Below are 18,634 nucleotides of genomic sequence, written 5' to 3'. Positions count from 1 at the left end.
AACGAATTTCTGTATTTGCAAACTTGACTTCTCAGCTGAAGTAATTAAACATGCAGCTTCCTGACAACCTGCTAGAAAAGCTCTAATTTTTCAATTTGAAAGATTTGAAGATTAGCATGAAATTTACTACTTGTCCTGAATTAGACATCAGAGGAAGAAAAATGCAGAGATCACGTGCTGGATGTCCGACACGCCTACAGTTTCAGACCCAAGGCATCCTGACAGACTGACGGGCGCTGTCCTTCCCACGTGCATCTTCTAAAACTCTTCAACACTCCATGTGCATCCACAGTAAAAATATTATCATCCCATTAAGGAATTTACTATTTATAGCGCTAATAAAATTAACATTGACTTGTTGTTCAGATATATGCCATTACTGAATTTTTAAACACTAAAATGATTTACAAAAGGAAAAAATGCTGGGACCAACACTTCTAAAGCCTATTCTTGCTACACATACTTTCTGCATGTTCCACAAATCTATTATAACAGAGTTACATAAATGACATATCCTGTTTCTTTCCAGACGAGGTTTGCTCTTGCTTACCATTCAAGCTTGAGAACATGAGATGAGTAAGAAAGCCAAGCAGAAGAGACTTTCAGTTGATTAAAGGTTTGAATGTAAAGAAAATTAACCTTTTAAAAGGCACACGTATAACACAGCAATATGCTATAAAGTATCAAAATTTAGCAGATTTTTTGTTGCTCTTGTTAAAAAGAATGAAGCTTTTTTGGAGAAAAATCAGACTGGATTTTTAAAAAAAAAAAACTAAAAACTATTAAACACAGGATCCCAATGCTGGTGATACACGCTGAGGCCAAGTGCACTTTTAAAGTCAAATCTGATGATTTCAGAACACTTGAAATATACTCTACATTTTTTTATCATCTTTTCAAAATATACATAGCTATATTTTACTCACCGTAACACAGAGCAATGTGAACATTTAAATAAAAAAACAAAAAACAAAACAAAACAAAAAAAAAACAAAAAAAAAACACAAGAGGAAGGAAATAACCTGCAGTGGCTTTCATACTAGTGCAAAGTCTTAACTTCCCATTCTCAGGCACAGCAAAAACACATCCAGTTATAACCACCATGCTGAACTCCTCATTCCAGGATGTTCAGTCTTCACAACGACGTGAAAACAAGAGTAAGGATCAAAGTCTCTCCAGTACTATCAAAACAAACAGAAGGCAATAATTATTCTATCTACTACTCAACAAACGACTTCTGGAAATTCATTTCCACTGCAGTTCATCAGCAAAACCTCTTATTGAAAGTATTTGCTTAAGACCGCCCAACAAGCTCACAAAGCAACTGGCTTTGTTGTAACGTACAGGAATGACATCATGTGTTTCACAACTTGCTATGATACTTGAGAAATCGTTCAAAACGTTTTAATCACGTATTGTCCTAACTGACGGTTAGTAAAACACAATGAAGATATGATGTGTAAGCGTGTAATAAAGGCTTCCTATTAATTAGGCTTTTAATGAATGAGTTCCAATGACTTATCACCAACGTTGTTACTTTCAGTTGAGTATCCTCTGTGAATTACCTAATTCAGTCACCAAGCCAACTGAAAGACCTAACCATCTCCTTGTCATTGCGTAAAGACTACGCACACTTTGCAGGTTAACTGGGAGGCCAAATTGCAAACACACAATTTTTTGGAACATACGTTTTTGGTGAACAACACGTTAATGTTTAGGTCCATGAGCACATACAGCAGATATCTTCACAGCGAACAGCTGAGGTAAGAGAAGGAGATAACGGATCATGAACTTCTCTAAAAAATTTATCACTCAGAGAGAAAAGCCCCATGCATTCACCGTCCTGTCCACAGCCCTCCCACAGGACAGCTCCTTCAGTGAAGGTGGGATGTGGAAGAGGCCATCTTTCTACTCCAGCCTCACGACCACGTGGAAAACAGCACGGGGACAAGGCTAAAGGAAGTGGTGTCACTGCTATGCACAGTCATTTCCAGTTTACTTTTTAAAAAAACTACCACCTTTCTATTCAAACTCACATATAATGCAATAGGAAAAAAAAAATTACTCAAGTTTGTTCAGCTTCAGAACAGCCTGGTCCTGAACACACACAAATCTACCCTGACTTTATATGAAGACATTGACATGTGCCACCAGAGCTGGCTTACAATCAAGTTTTCTGCAGAAAGGCAGGGGATAATGCCATGCACACATCTCCAGTTCAAGAACCCTTTCTATAATGCTGCAAAGGAAAGCTTTTGTTTGTGTTTCGCATCACAACTTTATGCATAAAAAACAAACATCTCAAGAACACAAAACTGTACTAGCTTTTATACGGACATTTAGATTTAGTTAAGGAAATGTCTCACCACAGAAGGATATCATTCTTGCTGCTGTATAATCTATGTTGGAAATTTCTCTTACTTTTTTTTTGTGGAGCATAAAATCAGCCTGGTCTTTAAAGAACACTGCAGAAAGACTAGGATAAGTGTGACTTTCTAGCAGTTTACAAACAATGTTAGCATCTCAAACATACAACAGTTACAAGGTTTGTTGTGGCTTAGTGTTCCTTACATATGTAGCATTAATAATGAAATTCTTACTTTTTTGTATACTATCTATTCTGTAATGCTTTTCTTGGGCATAGCCACCAAACTGATAATGATAAATATTCCTGTAATTTTTGTTGTCTATCCATTATTTTATCATCTTGCCAAATGCTTTTCAGAAGTTTCATGTCAGTCTCTTAGCATTCGACAACAGTATTGTCAAGCTAACTCATCAGCTAATTCAAAAGAATAAAATAACAATAGATCTCGTGTAGAACATTCCGAACTATACTCTGAAGTCTTTATGATAAAAAATAATTCCTCTTCTCTTGAAATAACTGTACATTATTCTTTTAAGTAGGTAAAAATAAAAGGCCCGCTACCAGTTATGTACATGTAAGCATGGCTTTTGGAGGAGACTGTAAACAGGTATTCATCTCAAAGCTTTTTTACTCTTAAACTGCAACTTACTTTTTTATCCTTAAAAGAGATATGGCACAATTAGGTAAAATATTCACCCCACAAACAAATAGTATTCATTCCCCTGTAGCTCACAATACACTCAGCCTAATTTCTTCCGTAGAGATGGATATCTTGGTACCAACACTAAGGTTTTATACACAAGTCCGCCAACCAAATGATCAATGTAGCAAGAGTAGAGACAAGAATGGGAACACAGGCATTTACCAAACACTGCTCTTACAAAGAAGAGGATTAATGCAGCAATTTAAGATGCTTTTCTGAGCTTTGAGGTTGCGAGCTAGTTTTGTTGTTGCTGCAGAAAGCATCCGCTAGAGACACCACAGCGGGAGTGATGGTGGCGGCCCGGCTCGCCTTGGCACAGCCACAACGGGAAGGGCCCGATCCCACAGGCACCCGCTGGACACGTGGCCACCTCCTGTAACACAGCCTCTACCTTTGTTTTTAACTCAAACCCTTGCTGTTCATCTAATTGTATACATAAAAACACCTTGAAGGCACAACTATCTCATTAAATTGTCCTAAACTGTCCCAAGCTTATCACTCCATTGCAGTGCAGTGTTTTGACAAACAGCAAGCACATCACCAGCTACACGGCTGGTCAGGTTCATTTTAGCATGCCATTTAGCATACTAAGAAAATGTTCACTTCCCCCTTTTAACTGAATTAAACAATTAACTTTGAGTAATTACAAACTGTTTAGAAGCAGCACTCTCTTTTATCCCTACTAAATTATTAATGCTGCTGATCTGAGACACGACATTTAAATTTCGGAGGCTGTTTCACTATCAAAAAAATGAACAGTATTTTTACTTGATTTAGTATTTACATTACACTTTAGCTTGACACAGCCGTGGATATTCTTTATTCACACAGTGGACTATTATTTCAAAAAGCGGTCTGTGTACAGCCCATACAGTCAAGAATATAAACAAGTATAAAGAAGTAGGTATTGCTGATGACAGCACTGAGGCCTTCAGAGAATTCATTTACCCTCTCAAGTGCTGCAAAAAAAATCTGTGTAATGAGCAGTGAAAATACTGAATAAAGTATTTATGACTTACACAGTATCATATTCTGATATGCCAGACATGCATTTAAAACATGCCCAATGTACATTAACTAATCATGTAGTGCACAACAAAAGGAACTGCAGATATTGCTTACAGAACAAGGTCTTGCATGTGGGAGGCAAATGGGGTCACATTTCTTTACATCTCATTTGCTACATATGAATTTCACCCAGCCACAAAATTGCAATTATAATCTCCTTCTCTCAATATATGTGAATGTGCATCTTAAGAAACTCTTGAAACTTTCCTTTGAAGTAAGAAAGATTCCAAGTACACCATATGTAGGATTTTCAATAATTCAAATGACAAACTAAATCGAAAAATAGGTCACAAATATGGAAGTTACTTCAAGACCTCAAACAAAACATGAAGGCCTATAGTACAGAAAACCCACCAATGATTATTATAATCCTAAATACCTTCTGTTTTCTACCAGGTCATAATGTCCTTCTATCCATCAGCCTTTCTATTTTCTATGAATTTAACTATCATTTAAAATAGATCGCACTTTCTATTTTTGTTTAAGTTTGAATTTAGTGTTAGACTGCAGATCACCTTTAAAATACAATCCAGAAATACAAACAAAAAATATAATAGACAAGCTGTCTTCAAGTAGCGTCACAAACTTAAACTGATTTACATCATTCTATACGACAACTTCCTATTGTTTTCAAACATTACTTTGCCATTCCAGGAACTTATGTAAGGTGGGAGGAATACATATATTCAATTTTAAACTGAGTTTAAAATACATAATTTTCAGATGAAGACTCCAGACTTCATCAGTACTTACAAAAGTATATACAACAGCAGTTGCAAATATTATCTATGAAAACTAAAAACCTGTATTCAACATGTTAAACTATAGAAAAATGAATAACCCTAAATATTGTATTATTGCATACTGAAATGTCAGTATCCATCTAAAATTAATATAAACAAAACAAAACAAATAGCAAAATTACGGATCAGAAGCTACAAGTCTCAATCTCTATTAGAGTAACACAAAATCTTAGAGCTATTCTCCATTTCTCTGTGAAAACCCCATCATTTTCCTAAGTCTTCCTAAATAACGATTAATGGAATTATTCGATTAAATAAATTTCTTCACCACACATGTAAGTAAGAAACCCTAGGCTGGAAATAACACTGACTTTGTCACTTAGTGACTTGGATGCTTGAAGTAACGTTGAAGTAACTTTGCCATGTGAAGAGCAAGGCAAATTAAAATTATTCTGTGAACAGTATTCTATTCTAAATTCTTAAAAACATCTAAAATTCAGTTTATTAAAAAGCCTAAAGTCAAATATAAATAATTTCTAGCAGTGTCCAAATTACTTAAATACAACCAAACAAAAAAAAAAACCTCCAAAGATTTATGCATACAAACACGCCCAAGAACAACATTGCATACCTCGTGATGTTCCCTACATATATATATATATATATATTTTTTTTTAAAAAAGGAAATACAGCACTTCCCAAAAGATTGATAGACAAAACTAAACCAAACCTATATTGGAAGTGAAGGATAAGAGCTGCTTTTTTGCCTTTTGGAAGTTTAAACCTTACTGAAGGTGTTCCCTGCAATCACCTCACATACTCAACGACTGAAGGTATTCAAAAGGAAATAAAAGAGAAGTAGTAAAAGTAACGAATTAGTAAGAGGCGCTCATGGCACGATTCTGAAGGCAGCGATCCATTCATGAGCAGGAAGTCGCAGAAGTGAACCGAGATGTGTTGGGTGCTGGCCGAAGAGTTGTTGTTTCAGAGCCAGGCATGGAACAAACCAGCACGGCTCCAACACAACGAAACACTTCTGAGCTTCAGTTCAATCTCCTTTATCCTAATACTGGTGACCCTACAGCACCGTCCAGTAATCACCTCTAGCTTTTCTATGACATTGTAGATCAATCTACAGCGTTTCATGATGGGAATTTAATGAAAATGAATACATCCCTATGGCATAACGAAGTTCGAAACATTTAATTATGCCTAGCACACATAACCAGCTTGTATCATGAACAAGACTGCAGGCAGCATCTCTCAGAGCAGCCCGCCAGTACGGATGTCCAAGGTCTGATTCACGAACACCGTGTTTCAGTGGACAAACACGAGCGTCTGACTCTTTGCATCCAAACGCTGTTGACGGCACAGAAAGCAAAGCCCTGACACAACCTCTAGACCTTCCCCTGGCTCAAACCGAAACAAAAACAGACCCACCAGACCTCCAGCGTTTCACAAGAGCACACTTGGCTAAACCCCGATGTGAAGCGGCACGCCCAGGCGCTAAGCCCTGGCTCGGCCTCAGCGACACGCTCGCATCCCCGGCCTCCGCTGCTGCCCCTGGGGCTGGGCTCAGGAGCCCGGCGGTGCCACAGGCGGGCAGGGAACACAAGTTCACCTCTGTGCTCCACAACAGGGCGCAGCTTCCCTTTACTTCTGTTTAACGAGGATGCTCGCTAAGCTTTACGAGTCGCGGTAACTACAGCCAACAGGAATACACTTGCTGTCTAGCAGAAAAAGCGAGACTCAAGCAGAAAAAGCAAGATTCTTGCAGGCTGTGGGAGGAGCTCTGTCAGGACTTAAAAAAGAAGAAAAGACCATCAGAAACATCTCCTGTTTTTGAACAAAAGGGGACACATTCTTCTCAAGTCTTTTACACTCATAAAAAAGACATATTTATACATTTGAATGTAACACAAACAATATAGCAAGTATCATAAATAATTTTGGAAGAACATTAAGCCATGTAATTTTCTTCATCCCTTTCAAACATCTGAATACAAGGGCAAACAATTCTGTCACTGGGATCCACTAACAGTTAAATACATCACCTTTGAGGCGTGGCTCTTCTCATAAGAGTGACTATACCGAAAAGGAATTTTCTCCGTCAACAATTTTGCTTCCTGTGCTTTATCAGAGCTTTCTTTTTTTTTTTTTTTAAACCTCCCTAAGTGACAAAGACGTGTTTTGCAGTCTGCAGTTACCCAACGTGGCGAAGAGAGGGTATTTCCTACAGCAGGCAGCCAGCAGCCCATGCTGCAGAGCCGCATGAAGCAGTAAGTTAATGCTGTGTTAGCCCTGGCTGGTGCTCACCCGTGCGGTCACTTCGGCTGCGACGTAAAGCACCAATGTGGGTTAATCAGTCTAGGACAGATCCACTTACCTAGGTATAAGAAGTCTGGCAGCAAGACACCAACTAGCCCCAGACAAGGAGAAATATCCCATCGTGTCACCATAACGCTGGCTTGCCAGTATTTTACAGATGCACCACCTCTACTTCTCTTCCACTAATTTCTTAAAGAAGTCTATGTCTTTACCTACGTCTACCACACACGACAAGATTTTCCAAGCCTGCAGGGACATTACTTCTGTTAACAGCTGTCTGCAGCAGACACTGTTAAGGCTGATTTTCCAAACGTCCCCATGCTCACACCTTGAGGATTAGTATCTTAAAGGAGCCTCAAGCACACAAAATTCAACATAAACTGTCCCTACATACTTCTTTAGCTACTGATGGCACCAATTCCCATGAAAACTGACCAACATTACTACGCAAAACCTGCTGCAGTTGTATACTAAAATAACATCTTCAACAGGCTACCTAAGATAGACAAAAAAGATTAACAACAGAAAAAAACTTTACAAATAATGAAACTCAAGGAAATTATTCTCAATATACAAGTAAGACAGAGCTATGATGTCATATCTTCCAAGCAATACCAACAAAGAAGCTCTGAAATAAGCTACAATTTCAGTTACCAGGAGCAACTGTGTCAATCTCATCATGGAAAGAGACAATCTTACAACTGACTTTATGCATTGTAATGTCATTAAAAGTCAGTAATGAGCATCAGATACAAGCTTAGTAATATGCTCAAGTCTTCAGTAAGCTTACTTTACCTTGAAGTGCATGTATTTTAAGAACCAGGCTCTTGTAATACAGAAAAAGATCATTTTTACTTGTCCATGCAACCTTGGTTTCTGGAACTGCCATGAGACATAAAATGAAAACAGATTATTCAGGTATCTATTTCGATATTAAAATACACTTTCACTACTAATCACACTGATGAAATATTAATTTGTGCTAGGCACCTGCAAGTAGATGTGAAGAATAAAAAAAAAGAAACTGTGAGTTTTCTTGCTTACGTATTAAAGACCCAACTTCATAAACAGCAAGGGCGGCAGGGGGTGTACATTATTTATCTTTAGGCACCTGAGGCACTTACTAGACAGTTTCGTATCAATTCCAGGGTCAACTAACAGTTTCCCACTGTCCGTAAGAAAATTCTTGGCTCCCCAGCCACCTTCTCCTCTTCTTCGTCATCAGTCATGTAATTCTTCCCTCTTCCCCACAGTATTTTACAGATAGAAGTTTACAAACAACAACAACAACACACCCAAATCAGCCAATCTGGCACAGTTCATATTTTAGATAAGAAGAAACTATTTGTTAAAATAAAACTATTTGCTAAAATAGTTTCCAAGATTTCTCTTCTCACTCCTAGAAATAGATCATTAGAAGTAATATAGGTGTTTTGCTGAGATACAGCCACAGATGCAAATCATCACTGGCTACCTATTCACCCCCAAAATAACATGACAATGACAAACAACTTATGACTTAAATCCATCGACTAACATCCACCTCTTCCACTAACAGAAATATTCACAAATAGCAGGAAACCAAAACACCTATTAGGTAAGAATACCAAAACAAAATCCCATTTTAAAGGAAGCGGGTTCTGAATACTTTGTTAACATCACTTTACATTTTATACACAAACTAAAACCAAACAAATTTTAAAGTGCAGAAACTAAGCTTACTAAGAAAAGCATATCAAGTCTGTAACTTCAGAACTCGCAATCTACTTGGTATTGTTCCTAATGTTTTAAAATTGCAAAACTCAAAAAGAAAAGCATATAGCTACTGAGCAAATTACTATATACTATTACGTTGTCTTTCCTGCGCTGTCCAGAAAAAAGGAGTATACGTAATATTAAATGGCCTTCCTCTCCCTTAATACATTTTAGAAGCTATTTTTTGGCTTACAGACCAAACATTTTGCTTTTGAGAATTATATCCAGATGAAGCAGAAACAAGGCACAATAAAACATTTAGGTTAACTGCATTTCCTGATAAACAACCCAGTATTACAGGCAGCAGGTTTAAAAATACTGTGACTTGTGCAAACGGGAACACTGTAAGCTGTTTATCTTTTTTAATCCTGAAGGTAAACAGCATAAGCTTTAAAATATTTTGCTTCTTTGCCATAACCTACTGAATCATCTTGACAAAGGTAATGAAACACCATGGAATACCTTAAACTTTTCCAATTGCCTCTAAAAATGCTTTATCTGAGTATTGTACAGATGAGAAATACAGGAAATTATTTTCATGAACACTCTGTAAAATTCAGTGGTTTAAATCCAAACTGCAGCTTCAGTGAAGCCAGAGACCTCTTCCTGTGTCTCCTGAGGTGATCGGTTCTTCAGAGAGGAGACTGACCCTGCACGAATGCCCTACTGGGCCGCTTTAAAAGCAGACCACTGCAGTTATTAACTTTGTTGTTGTTGTTGTCTATGCAGACATCTGGAACAAGGATCATATCTCAATTTCAGCTCACATAGCTCAGTTTTTAAATATTACTTTCACAAAAAAATATTATCTTCAGCTTCCTTAGATTTCTCTCCTGCAACACGAACGACTTCAAACAAAAAAATCCTATTTCCCTTCCTAACTCCCATCTCAAAGATGGAGCCATAATTAAAATTAATAATATATATGTATTACCAGTAACTATTTACCACTGTCCCTTCTTATTCAGTACCAAAATAAGTTTCTGCGCTGCTGTTTTACACATCATTTTTAAAAGACTTTTATACAGAATATATGCTCGATATATTTAGCAGTTGAGGACCTCCTTTCCTCCCTGTACAATAGGAAGTTTCCTCTCCCATCTGCTCAGGATATTTATAAAATTAAATAATCACAGACTGTTGTTCTCCCGTTGATTCTGCAGAAAGTGACTATTACTTAGGTAAAAACAAAACTGAAGTTGAACCCAAATGCCTATTTTAACCTCCACTGGCTCCCCAGCATATCCCTCAGAGCGTCACAAAAATACCTGTTGGTAAAAGGATGCTGGGGACAAGAGCTGCCAGCCAGCCAAGGGGAGAACAACCACGGCTGGAAGTAAGCGTGCCAAATGGACGCTGGTTTAAGCCCTCGGTGGAGAACAGAAGGTATCTGCAGGCAGCACAAGGCCAAGCATGGTCTCCCACGATCATACTGGGAGACCTAAGCTTTATCCCTAGATTTCAGAGCAAATATAAATAAGGTGAATTATGAAATATTTTTGCAAGGAGACACTTAAACAATTTAGTAAGATATTTATGGCAAAATTTTAAGACTGAGTAGTACTTAAGAAAGCAACAGCCCTCCTGCATGTTTAAACACTCTACTTATGTTTATGACAACTAGATCTTTGTGAACAGAGAAAGAACAGAGAATGTGGTTCTTGCAATAAGCTAAGGACAGCCTAGAAAAAGGCTTTTAGTTTCCTTCAGTTAAACATATATGGCCACAACTTCCTTGGCCTATACAGAATATTTATGAATTTTACATTCAGCAATTCAGCTTTAGGATGTACAGAAAATCGGTGGAAGTCCAATAAAATGTATTTTATTATTTTAAAATTGATTTCTGTCCTCTCGTACATTATTTATGAACACTGTATCTTAAAAAAATAAATAAAAGCTTTCCCTAAAGCCCACATACTGAATGCAGATCAGAACTTATTATCTGCCCTGTATTATGCATGAGAAACTACTCTGAAGCTTTACAAAATTAATCCCCAAACCAAAGGCTAATATTAATAACTGCTTACATTTGAATTGTTATAATTATAAAATATCATTCATTTATTTTAATAGTTAGCATACTGTATTCAATCTTTTAGAGCCTGAAATAAACGTCACATCAAGCAAACAACCAGGAAACTGCCATTTTTGCAAGCATCCCCCCTGCGCTAATGACCCATTCTGCAGTACCCATTGTCTTCCCCGTTCTCTGCAATCTCCAAAAACCATCAGCAATTTTCACTTTCTTTTACTTCATTAATGCAAACGCCTGATGGCGCGCACCGAGCTCCCTCCGAAGCCTACTTGGACACTGCTGAGCCCTCATCGCACGCAGTTACGCAACGGCACCTATTTATAGCGAACCACTTGATTCCCATTATCAGCCAGGTTTTACACCGTTTCATACGCAGACGTCTGACCTGTCATTGTAGTCCCTCAGTCAAAATGTCACGAAACAACCAACTAAAAGGTTTTACAGAAGCCTGTCTGCGGTACCAACAATATTATACCACACGCAGTTTTGAGTCTCCTGATAAGATTACAAAGTTATTCTCACAAGAGCAGCCTCCCATAAATCTGTGCTCAACGACAATATTCTTCTCCTCTACTTAAACTCCCTCTCTGTCAGTACCCAGTACTATGCTTAGTACTAACTTTTAAAAAACACTGAAAGAAATCTTCATTTGGGCTAATTACAGAATTTCCCAGCGTTCTGAGACACGCTGAAAAACATCAACAGCAGTAATACTTCACAAAGCGCCCCATCGACATTTTACAATTCTTACTACACAACTTCAGGGGCTGTTGTTTAACACCCCCAAGCTATTTTAAGGAAGTGTTGCGAAGCATTATACATGACTATCATCTGGTTTTACTTCCGAATATAGCAGTACTTAATGATCATCATCGACTTCTGCCGAGTATCATCAAATGCTACCATTTTCTTTAGCATTTTAATGGGCTAACAGCCTTGCTAAAATTTATTTTCTTCCTAAAACACATCCTGCCTTTTTCTCACAGTCTGAGACAGCATGGTTTTTCCTCATCACGGTCTTTGGCTTTCCTTATCGATCACATCCACTTAATTCAACTTCTTTACGTTTTAGTCAGCTGGCTTCTTTACTTCTGCAGATGACTAACTTTTTAACCCAAATAGTACAATGGGTTTTCTTGGTAATTCATATTTCTCAAAGATCTTAATTTTAGGGAATAACAATTAGTACCATTACTGTAGACCTCGCTAACTATGATATTTAATGATTGCTGTATAAAAACACGTTGCAGATACCTGAACAAAATGCAAACGAAGCAGGTTATACCAACATCAGTACTGTGAGAGTAGGAAGCCAAAAACACCTGGAAAGAGACATTTCTGGAAGAAGGCTATGTGCGTTACAAAGGTTCACTACAATATCAGAAGAGACACATGCCTGCAAAACGCCCTTATCCACAGAGCAAAGGAAAAGCCATGATCTTGCCAGCTTTAACACAAACTGAAAGCATGCAAGTATTCTTAGTGAAGCTGACGAAGTACAGCTGTTAAGAATCAGAGACCATCATGCAACTCTAGTATGCCTTGAAAACAGCAGCAGAGAAAGGAGTACAATTATAAGGAATAGACTATAATTAAATGAAATATGATTAGAGAGCACATAGTAACATTCGCTTATACGAGATACTTAGCAAGTCCAACCTAAAATACAAAGACAGGCAAGAACCATGGCTAGGAGTATAAATGAAAAGACGTTTTTCTTTGTTGTGGTAGAAAAACACAGCCTTGTTCATCATAATATATGCACAAATAATTGTTCCAGAGAAGATAAATTAAAAGGGGTGGTGGTGGTGTCACAGTCAAAACCTTGGATAAAACTGTGTTTTTCAACTCACTGTATTTTCAAGGCATTAGAGAAATGAGCAACCAGAAATTTGTCCTTAAATTCAGAGGCCTCGTAGCATTTATTTATTTAAATGTTCATAAAGTTGGCATATTCCTTCTTCTTAAAATCATTATGTCTAATTCTGCCCCACCACATGAAAAATTAAAGTGTGATTTGACAGTTTCTTTGTTTCTTTTTTTTTTTTTACCATGCTACTCACATTATTTTCTTTCTTTTTATCACTTGTGCTTGTATATAGCACCCTCTGAGAACCTGATGTTCCCTAATGAAAGAAATTTCTAATCTTTTAAAAACAGGCACTAGACCTCAAAAGCCCAAATATGCCAGTGAAACAGAGAGTTATGATGATTTCTGGTATTGGTATGTCTAAAGGATTTGATAATACAGTCATTTCTGGCATGTAATGATCTCCACAGAAGTGGCAAAAGCTTTATTGTCTGAGAACTTCACAATGGATCAGAAAATACAACAGCAAATATAAAATCAGAATTCTTCATTGCCATGGAAACAATTAAATGACCCAATTAACCTCTCTTTCTACGTCTCTTTCTAATTTCATGCAGCAGCACAAATTGCATGATCCCACAAAGCGGCCAAGATCTAAACATAAACCTGTATTCCTGAGTGACTTCAGACTTGCTTCAGTAACACCTAATGCTTTCCAAAAACATGTAAATGCAAAAATACTGTAAAACTTGTACACAAGAAATCACCTTCTCAAGACTGAATTCTTTCTTCACTCTGGTCATAATCACAGCCGAAGCCTACACTTCAGTGCTATTCTAAACTGTCATTTTTAATTACAAAACTAACATTCACTGGTTCTTCCACTGAAACCCAGCACTTTTTTGAATATAGAGAGGATATTATATTGTGGGAAAAATAATAATTAATTAAACGATGAATCAAAAGCTAGCCAGGTGCAACCTACCGGAGGCACTCTTTAAAGTTACCAGTTTCCACATAACTGGATCACAGAACTGACGTAGAATTTTTTCTTTTCATGTTCCTATGCTCCAAGTTGGCAAAAACAGAGTAGGTTTCAGTTTTGTTTCTTCCTTGTGATTATCAGCATCAGTGGTTAAAGGCTTGAGGTTTAAACCGCTGTTGGTCGATATTCAAGTTAGCAAGCTCAGCTGAACTCTGGAGTTGGTATGTCCACGAAAATGAGGCCAGGAAACCAACAACCCCGTGAGAATTACCAATCCACCACGTCAGTTAAGAGCGCACATGGATGGAGTTGTATTTGATACAGAATTATAGCTAGCCCTTTGACTAAACAAGCATTCCACAGTATTTCTGGAAAAAGTAGTATCTGTTCTTCCTCGCTTAATGGAGAAAAATGTGTCTAGGCCCCAAAAGTTACATACAGCAGGATATAAAGCTCCTCGTAAGTAGATTAAAAATAAAATAAAAACATAGTCTTAAATTTCTTCAAGTTTTTTTTAATAAAAAAATAGTTATTGCTCAGTGATCAAAATATTTAAATATAAAATGTTTTTAACCCTAACATCCCAGTAAAATACTCTCTGTATCAGCCTGTGAACTGGCACCAAAAAAATTCCAGTTCTTACACTCAGAATGAAGATGTCATTGCTACAATTAGGTGCACTGCAAAAAAAGGCAACGATCACTAGCAACAGTGTTTCAGCTGGTTCTCTAGATGTGAAGTACAGCATTTGACAGCACAAACAGAATAAAGACCATAGAATTGTTGAGCAAACATTTGACATTTAAAAAAAAATTAAATGCTAAAGTTGTGGAGTAGTGATTTATATTAAATTCTGAAGTGTTACTGATCACAGTAGTGTCCAGCTGAGTCATTAGATACATACAAAGAGCTTGCTGTAAAAAACAAAGCAAGCGTTAAAAAGCATACAGCTAAGAACTTAAGATATCTGTAACTTAAGGATTACAAGCAACATCGAATAAGTTTCCAAACACTGAATTTACACTAGAGAAGCTTTATTATTACTGAGCTTGACTTTTAGTCATGATGTCCATTTTCACATCACACCAGATTACACCAGGCTACCAGACTCAGTAATGACAAAACCAGTATACGCCTTTTAAAGAAACAGCTGATTACTTTTCTTGGCTAATAAATAAAGGCTTATCAGTGAGCAAATTATCCACTGCTTCCACTGAATGTAGAAGGAGCAATTTTCAGGAAAGGTTTTAATGCAGACAGCGTTCAGTCTCCAATGAAGCCTTTCCTGATTGCACTTTTAGGGTTGGCTTACTCAAATATACCGTACTGAACCAGAACTTATTAAGACTAGTGAAACATTTTTTATTCTTCCAGCAGCAGGTAGTTATCTAAGAAATTAGAAGAATGTATACATTAACAATCCAGCTGAAAAATATTGCACAGTATCAGCAGCCCTGCATTGTAACAATAACACAGGCATACAGGATATCTTAACATCCATATCATAAGCAATCTTGTATTTTTTTACACTGCAGTGTTACGCAGAAATTGAAGCCAGAGCCATTCCGGGAAAAAACACAGCCCTGTTCTGTTTTTCAGTTATTCTAAACCTAATTTTATTTGGAACAACACATTAAGTATTTTGCCACGCGTTAGGGGTGTTTTATATATTAAGAAGATCAATTAATGCACTACATCCTTGGTCGAGCTTAAAACAAATGACCCTGTGCTCTCAAACTGTAATTTGCTCAGACAACACAGGCTCCAATTTGCAAGCTCTTCAGCAGGGCTGCAGGCAGACCCCCACCTACTGATTTGTGCAGAATTCCAACCTGGGTAAACACAAGGCTGCACCAAACAGCATGCAAAACCAAGGGATGAACTTCACTGCGCTACCCTTAATAAAGGTTCTGTAAGCCAGACTCTTTATTGTCAAAGCAGCATTCAAATAACGCCATCAAAAAAGGATGCTTTCATCTTTCAAATTTAAGTGGCCTTCTCAACGCCAAGTTAACATTATAATGATTTCTCTGTGTTGGAGGAGTAAATTCAGTTCGGTCTTTCAAGTATAAACAATTTTAAGGAAATTTTTCACTATGCGTTTCAAACATGACTTCATGTTTTCGTATCTGTTACTTCTGCGCTAATTACTCAAAACGGGTCTTTCTCATATCGCTTACTGAATTGCAGATATAAGTAATAAGAGCAGTGTAGTGAACGTACAGAATTCCTGCAACACCGCAATATGGCAATTTCTTTAAGCACAAACAATACCAGATCACCTACATTACTTTTACACAATTATAACATGAAAACAAACCTGAATTTCATACTAATTCTAATTTCACAGAAGTTTTCTTCTGTCCCATATCTTCCAAGGATTTAACCTTTGGATACCTAGTTTCCAGTTTAATTAATATAATTTAAAAAGGAAGGGAGGGAATGGAATAATGTCAAAGTAGGCTTCCTCTGCTCCTATCTATGCCACGATAGATACAAGAAAGTTGCTATCGATCTGCTAAATTACAAAAGGAAAAAAAGCAGACGCGTAAGTTCCTTACTGAAATGAAATAGAATAAGGGAAACAGAGGCCTCTGAAATTCAGTTGTTTGGGGCCACGATACACCTCAGCCCTGTCTCCCTCACAGTGCCCACAATACTGGCAACCACCATTAAAAACAGTACCCCAGAAGGTCCGGAGTTTAGAACAACTCTGGTCAATTCCCGAAACTGACGCAGAAACGAGACAAAGGGGATCGGGGTCAGCCCTCTCTTAAGGCTAACCCACTTCTGCGAAGACCTGAGGAGAAGCAGCGAGCGGCACAAGTTTCCTTGACACGTCCAACACACCTAATGGCAACCCCCTTCCACCTCCCTTGCCAGGGAAGCACCATTTTGCTCCTCCTGGCCTCATGCCATTACATTTCTCCGAGAGGAAGGGGAGGGAGAAAAGGAGTTCACCGAAGTTCAGGGTCAGCAAATGTTCACGGATCCTGTCACTGAGGAACTCCAAGCTCGGGGCACAAAATGCCCCGCACAGAAACCTGCGTTATTTGGGGTCTGTGTGTGTGGGGGGAGCCCTGCAAGCCGCGAGTGTGTCATCCGTGCGGAGGCTGCGAGGCGGGGAGCTGTCAGGAGAAAGCAGCCTCGCTTGGAGCGGAGGGGGCGGCGGGGAAAGGAAGGTTACGAGCACGCTCAGGACCACAGAAAAATAAAATAAAATAAAATACAATAAAATCCGGGGACGCTCACCGCTACCCCCGGGCCTCGCTTTCCGGGACGGCCCCGGAGAGCGGCGCAGCCCCCGGCGGGCAGCGGAAATCCCCCGCAGCCCTCCCCGGCCCCGGGGGCTCCCCGAGCACCCGCTCGGCCCTGCCGGGGGCTCCGTCCCCGCCCGCCGCCCGCTCCCGTCGCCGTTCCCCGCTGTCCCCCCGTCCCCGCCGCGCACACGCAGGCCGAGGCCCCGCTCCGGCAGCCCGGGCACGGCAGACAATGCGCGGCCCCAACTCACCAGCAGCGCCGGGGCTCCGCGGGGCCGGGGCCGGTTCCTCTGCCCCTTTCTCCTTCCCCTCCTCCGCCCGGGAGCGGTGTCCGGACGCCGCCGCTGCCGGGAGCCGAGCCCCCCTCCCGCCTCCCCCCCGTTCGCCGCCGGCCGCGCCGCCTCCCCGAGGCCAGTCACTGAATTCCCCGCTCCAACATGGCTGCTTCCCCCGCCGCCGTCGCCTCGCCGCGGCTCCCCGCCGCCGAGCGGCCGCGGGCCGTGCTCGGGAGCCGGCCGCCGAGCGGTGCCGAGAGCGGAGCGGGCGGCCTCGGCCGAGCCGAGCCGAGCCGGGCCGGGCCGGGCACAGAGCTGCGCGGCGCCGAGCCGAGCTGAGCCGAGCCGGGCTGCGCCTCTCCGCTGCGGGCTGCCGCCGCCTCCGCCCGCCCGCGCTGAGCCAGCCCCGCCGGCAGCCGGAGCGCAGGAGGGGCCGGGGGGGAGGCCCGGCCGCCGGCGACACCTAGCGGCTCGGGCCGCGCGGGGAGCCGGCCGGGGGCCCCTCACACGGGAAACGGCCCCGGGCGGCCGAGAGGGGCTCCCGCTTTTCCGGCCGCCCGGCCCCTCCGGAGGCAGCGGGTCTGCGGCGCCCCCGCCGGACGGGGTCCCCCGGCTGCCTCGAGGGGTCTCCGGAGCGGCGTCGGGGCGGGAGAGGCGTTTGGTCGCCTCAGGTGTTGCGGCTCCTGGCAGTGTTTCGGCTTGGGTTTGCGGGGCGACTGAGCCCATCTCTGAGGTAGCAGCTCCCCCCCGGCCGACAAGTCAATAACTGAAGTTAAGGGAAGCCATGTAGCTTTTGCGGATTGATTTCTCACTCAGGAGCTACAAAAACATCCTTTCCGTGTTTATCCCGTGGCATTTTCTTTTCTTTGTCTACTGCATCTACTACCATGAACCTCTGTGCTCACTCTTCCGGACAACCACGCTTCCCTCTTGCTCTTCCATTTACAACCCTTTTCCCTTCAAATGATCCACCTTGCATTTCCTCACTTCTCAGCCCTTGCTGTCCCTAAATTTCTTAAACTTTCTGTGCTACCCAACAAGACCTAAGAGATAAAAACTAGCCCTATGAAGCATTTATTCCACGCTATCTATTGTTGCCATGTTTCCACCACACGAAGAACAAAACATAACAGCACGTCCAAATCTTCAGTGATTTTAGTGATGCGTGTTTGAACTTCAAGCACCAGGTCATGGGTACACGTAGGGCACAATTTGTCCGACTGTGTTTTTTTGTTTCTTTTTTCCTTTTGGTCATATTCTGATTCTTGCTGCCTGCTTGGTTATTCTCTTATTTTGTTGGC

The 18,634-nt window shown here is 40.4% G+C and overlaps 1 protein-coding gene across 5 annotated transcripts in view; it reads right to left on the bottom strand.

Moving 5' to 3' along the window:
• Nucleotides 1-17,736, bottom strand: part of CDK17 (cyclin dependent kinase 17) — a 96,848-nt gene extending 79,112 nt beyond the window's left edge. For 4 of the 5 annotated variants that reach the window (XM_080579184.1, XM_080579183.1, XM_080579185.1 and 1 more), the window contains exon 1: nucleotides 17,310-17,699. The gene's annotated coding sequence lies outside the window, so the exon portion shown is untranslated. Of the gene's footprint in view, nucleotides 1-17,309 lie in introns of all 5 variants that reach the window. The other variant, XM_080579186.1, reaches the window with a different exon arrangement.
• Between the last annotated feature and the right edge of the window lie 898 nt (nucleotides 17,737-18,634).

This window comes from Anser brachyrhynchus, assembly GCF_964034855.1.
Source record: "Anser brachyrhynchus genome assembly, chromosome: 1".
NCBI classification, from domain to species: domain Eukaryota; kingdom Metazoa; phylum Chordata; class Aves; order Anseriformes; family Anatidae; genus Anser; species Anser brachyrhynchus.
The sequence above is the reverse complement of the archived record's forward strand: the minus strand, read 5'-3'. Positions and strand labels throughout refer to the sequence as shown.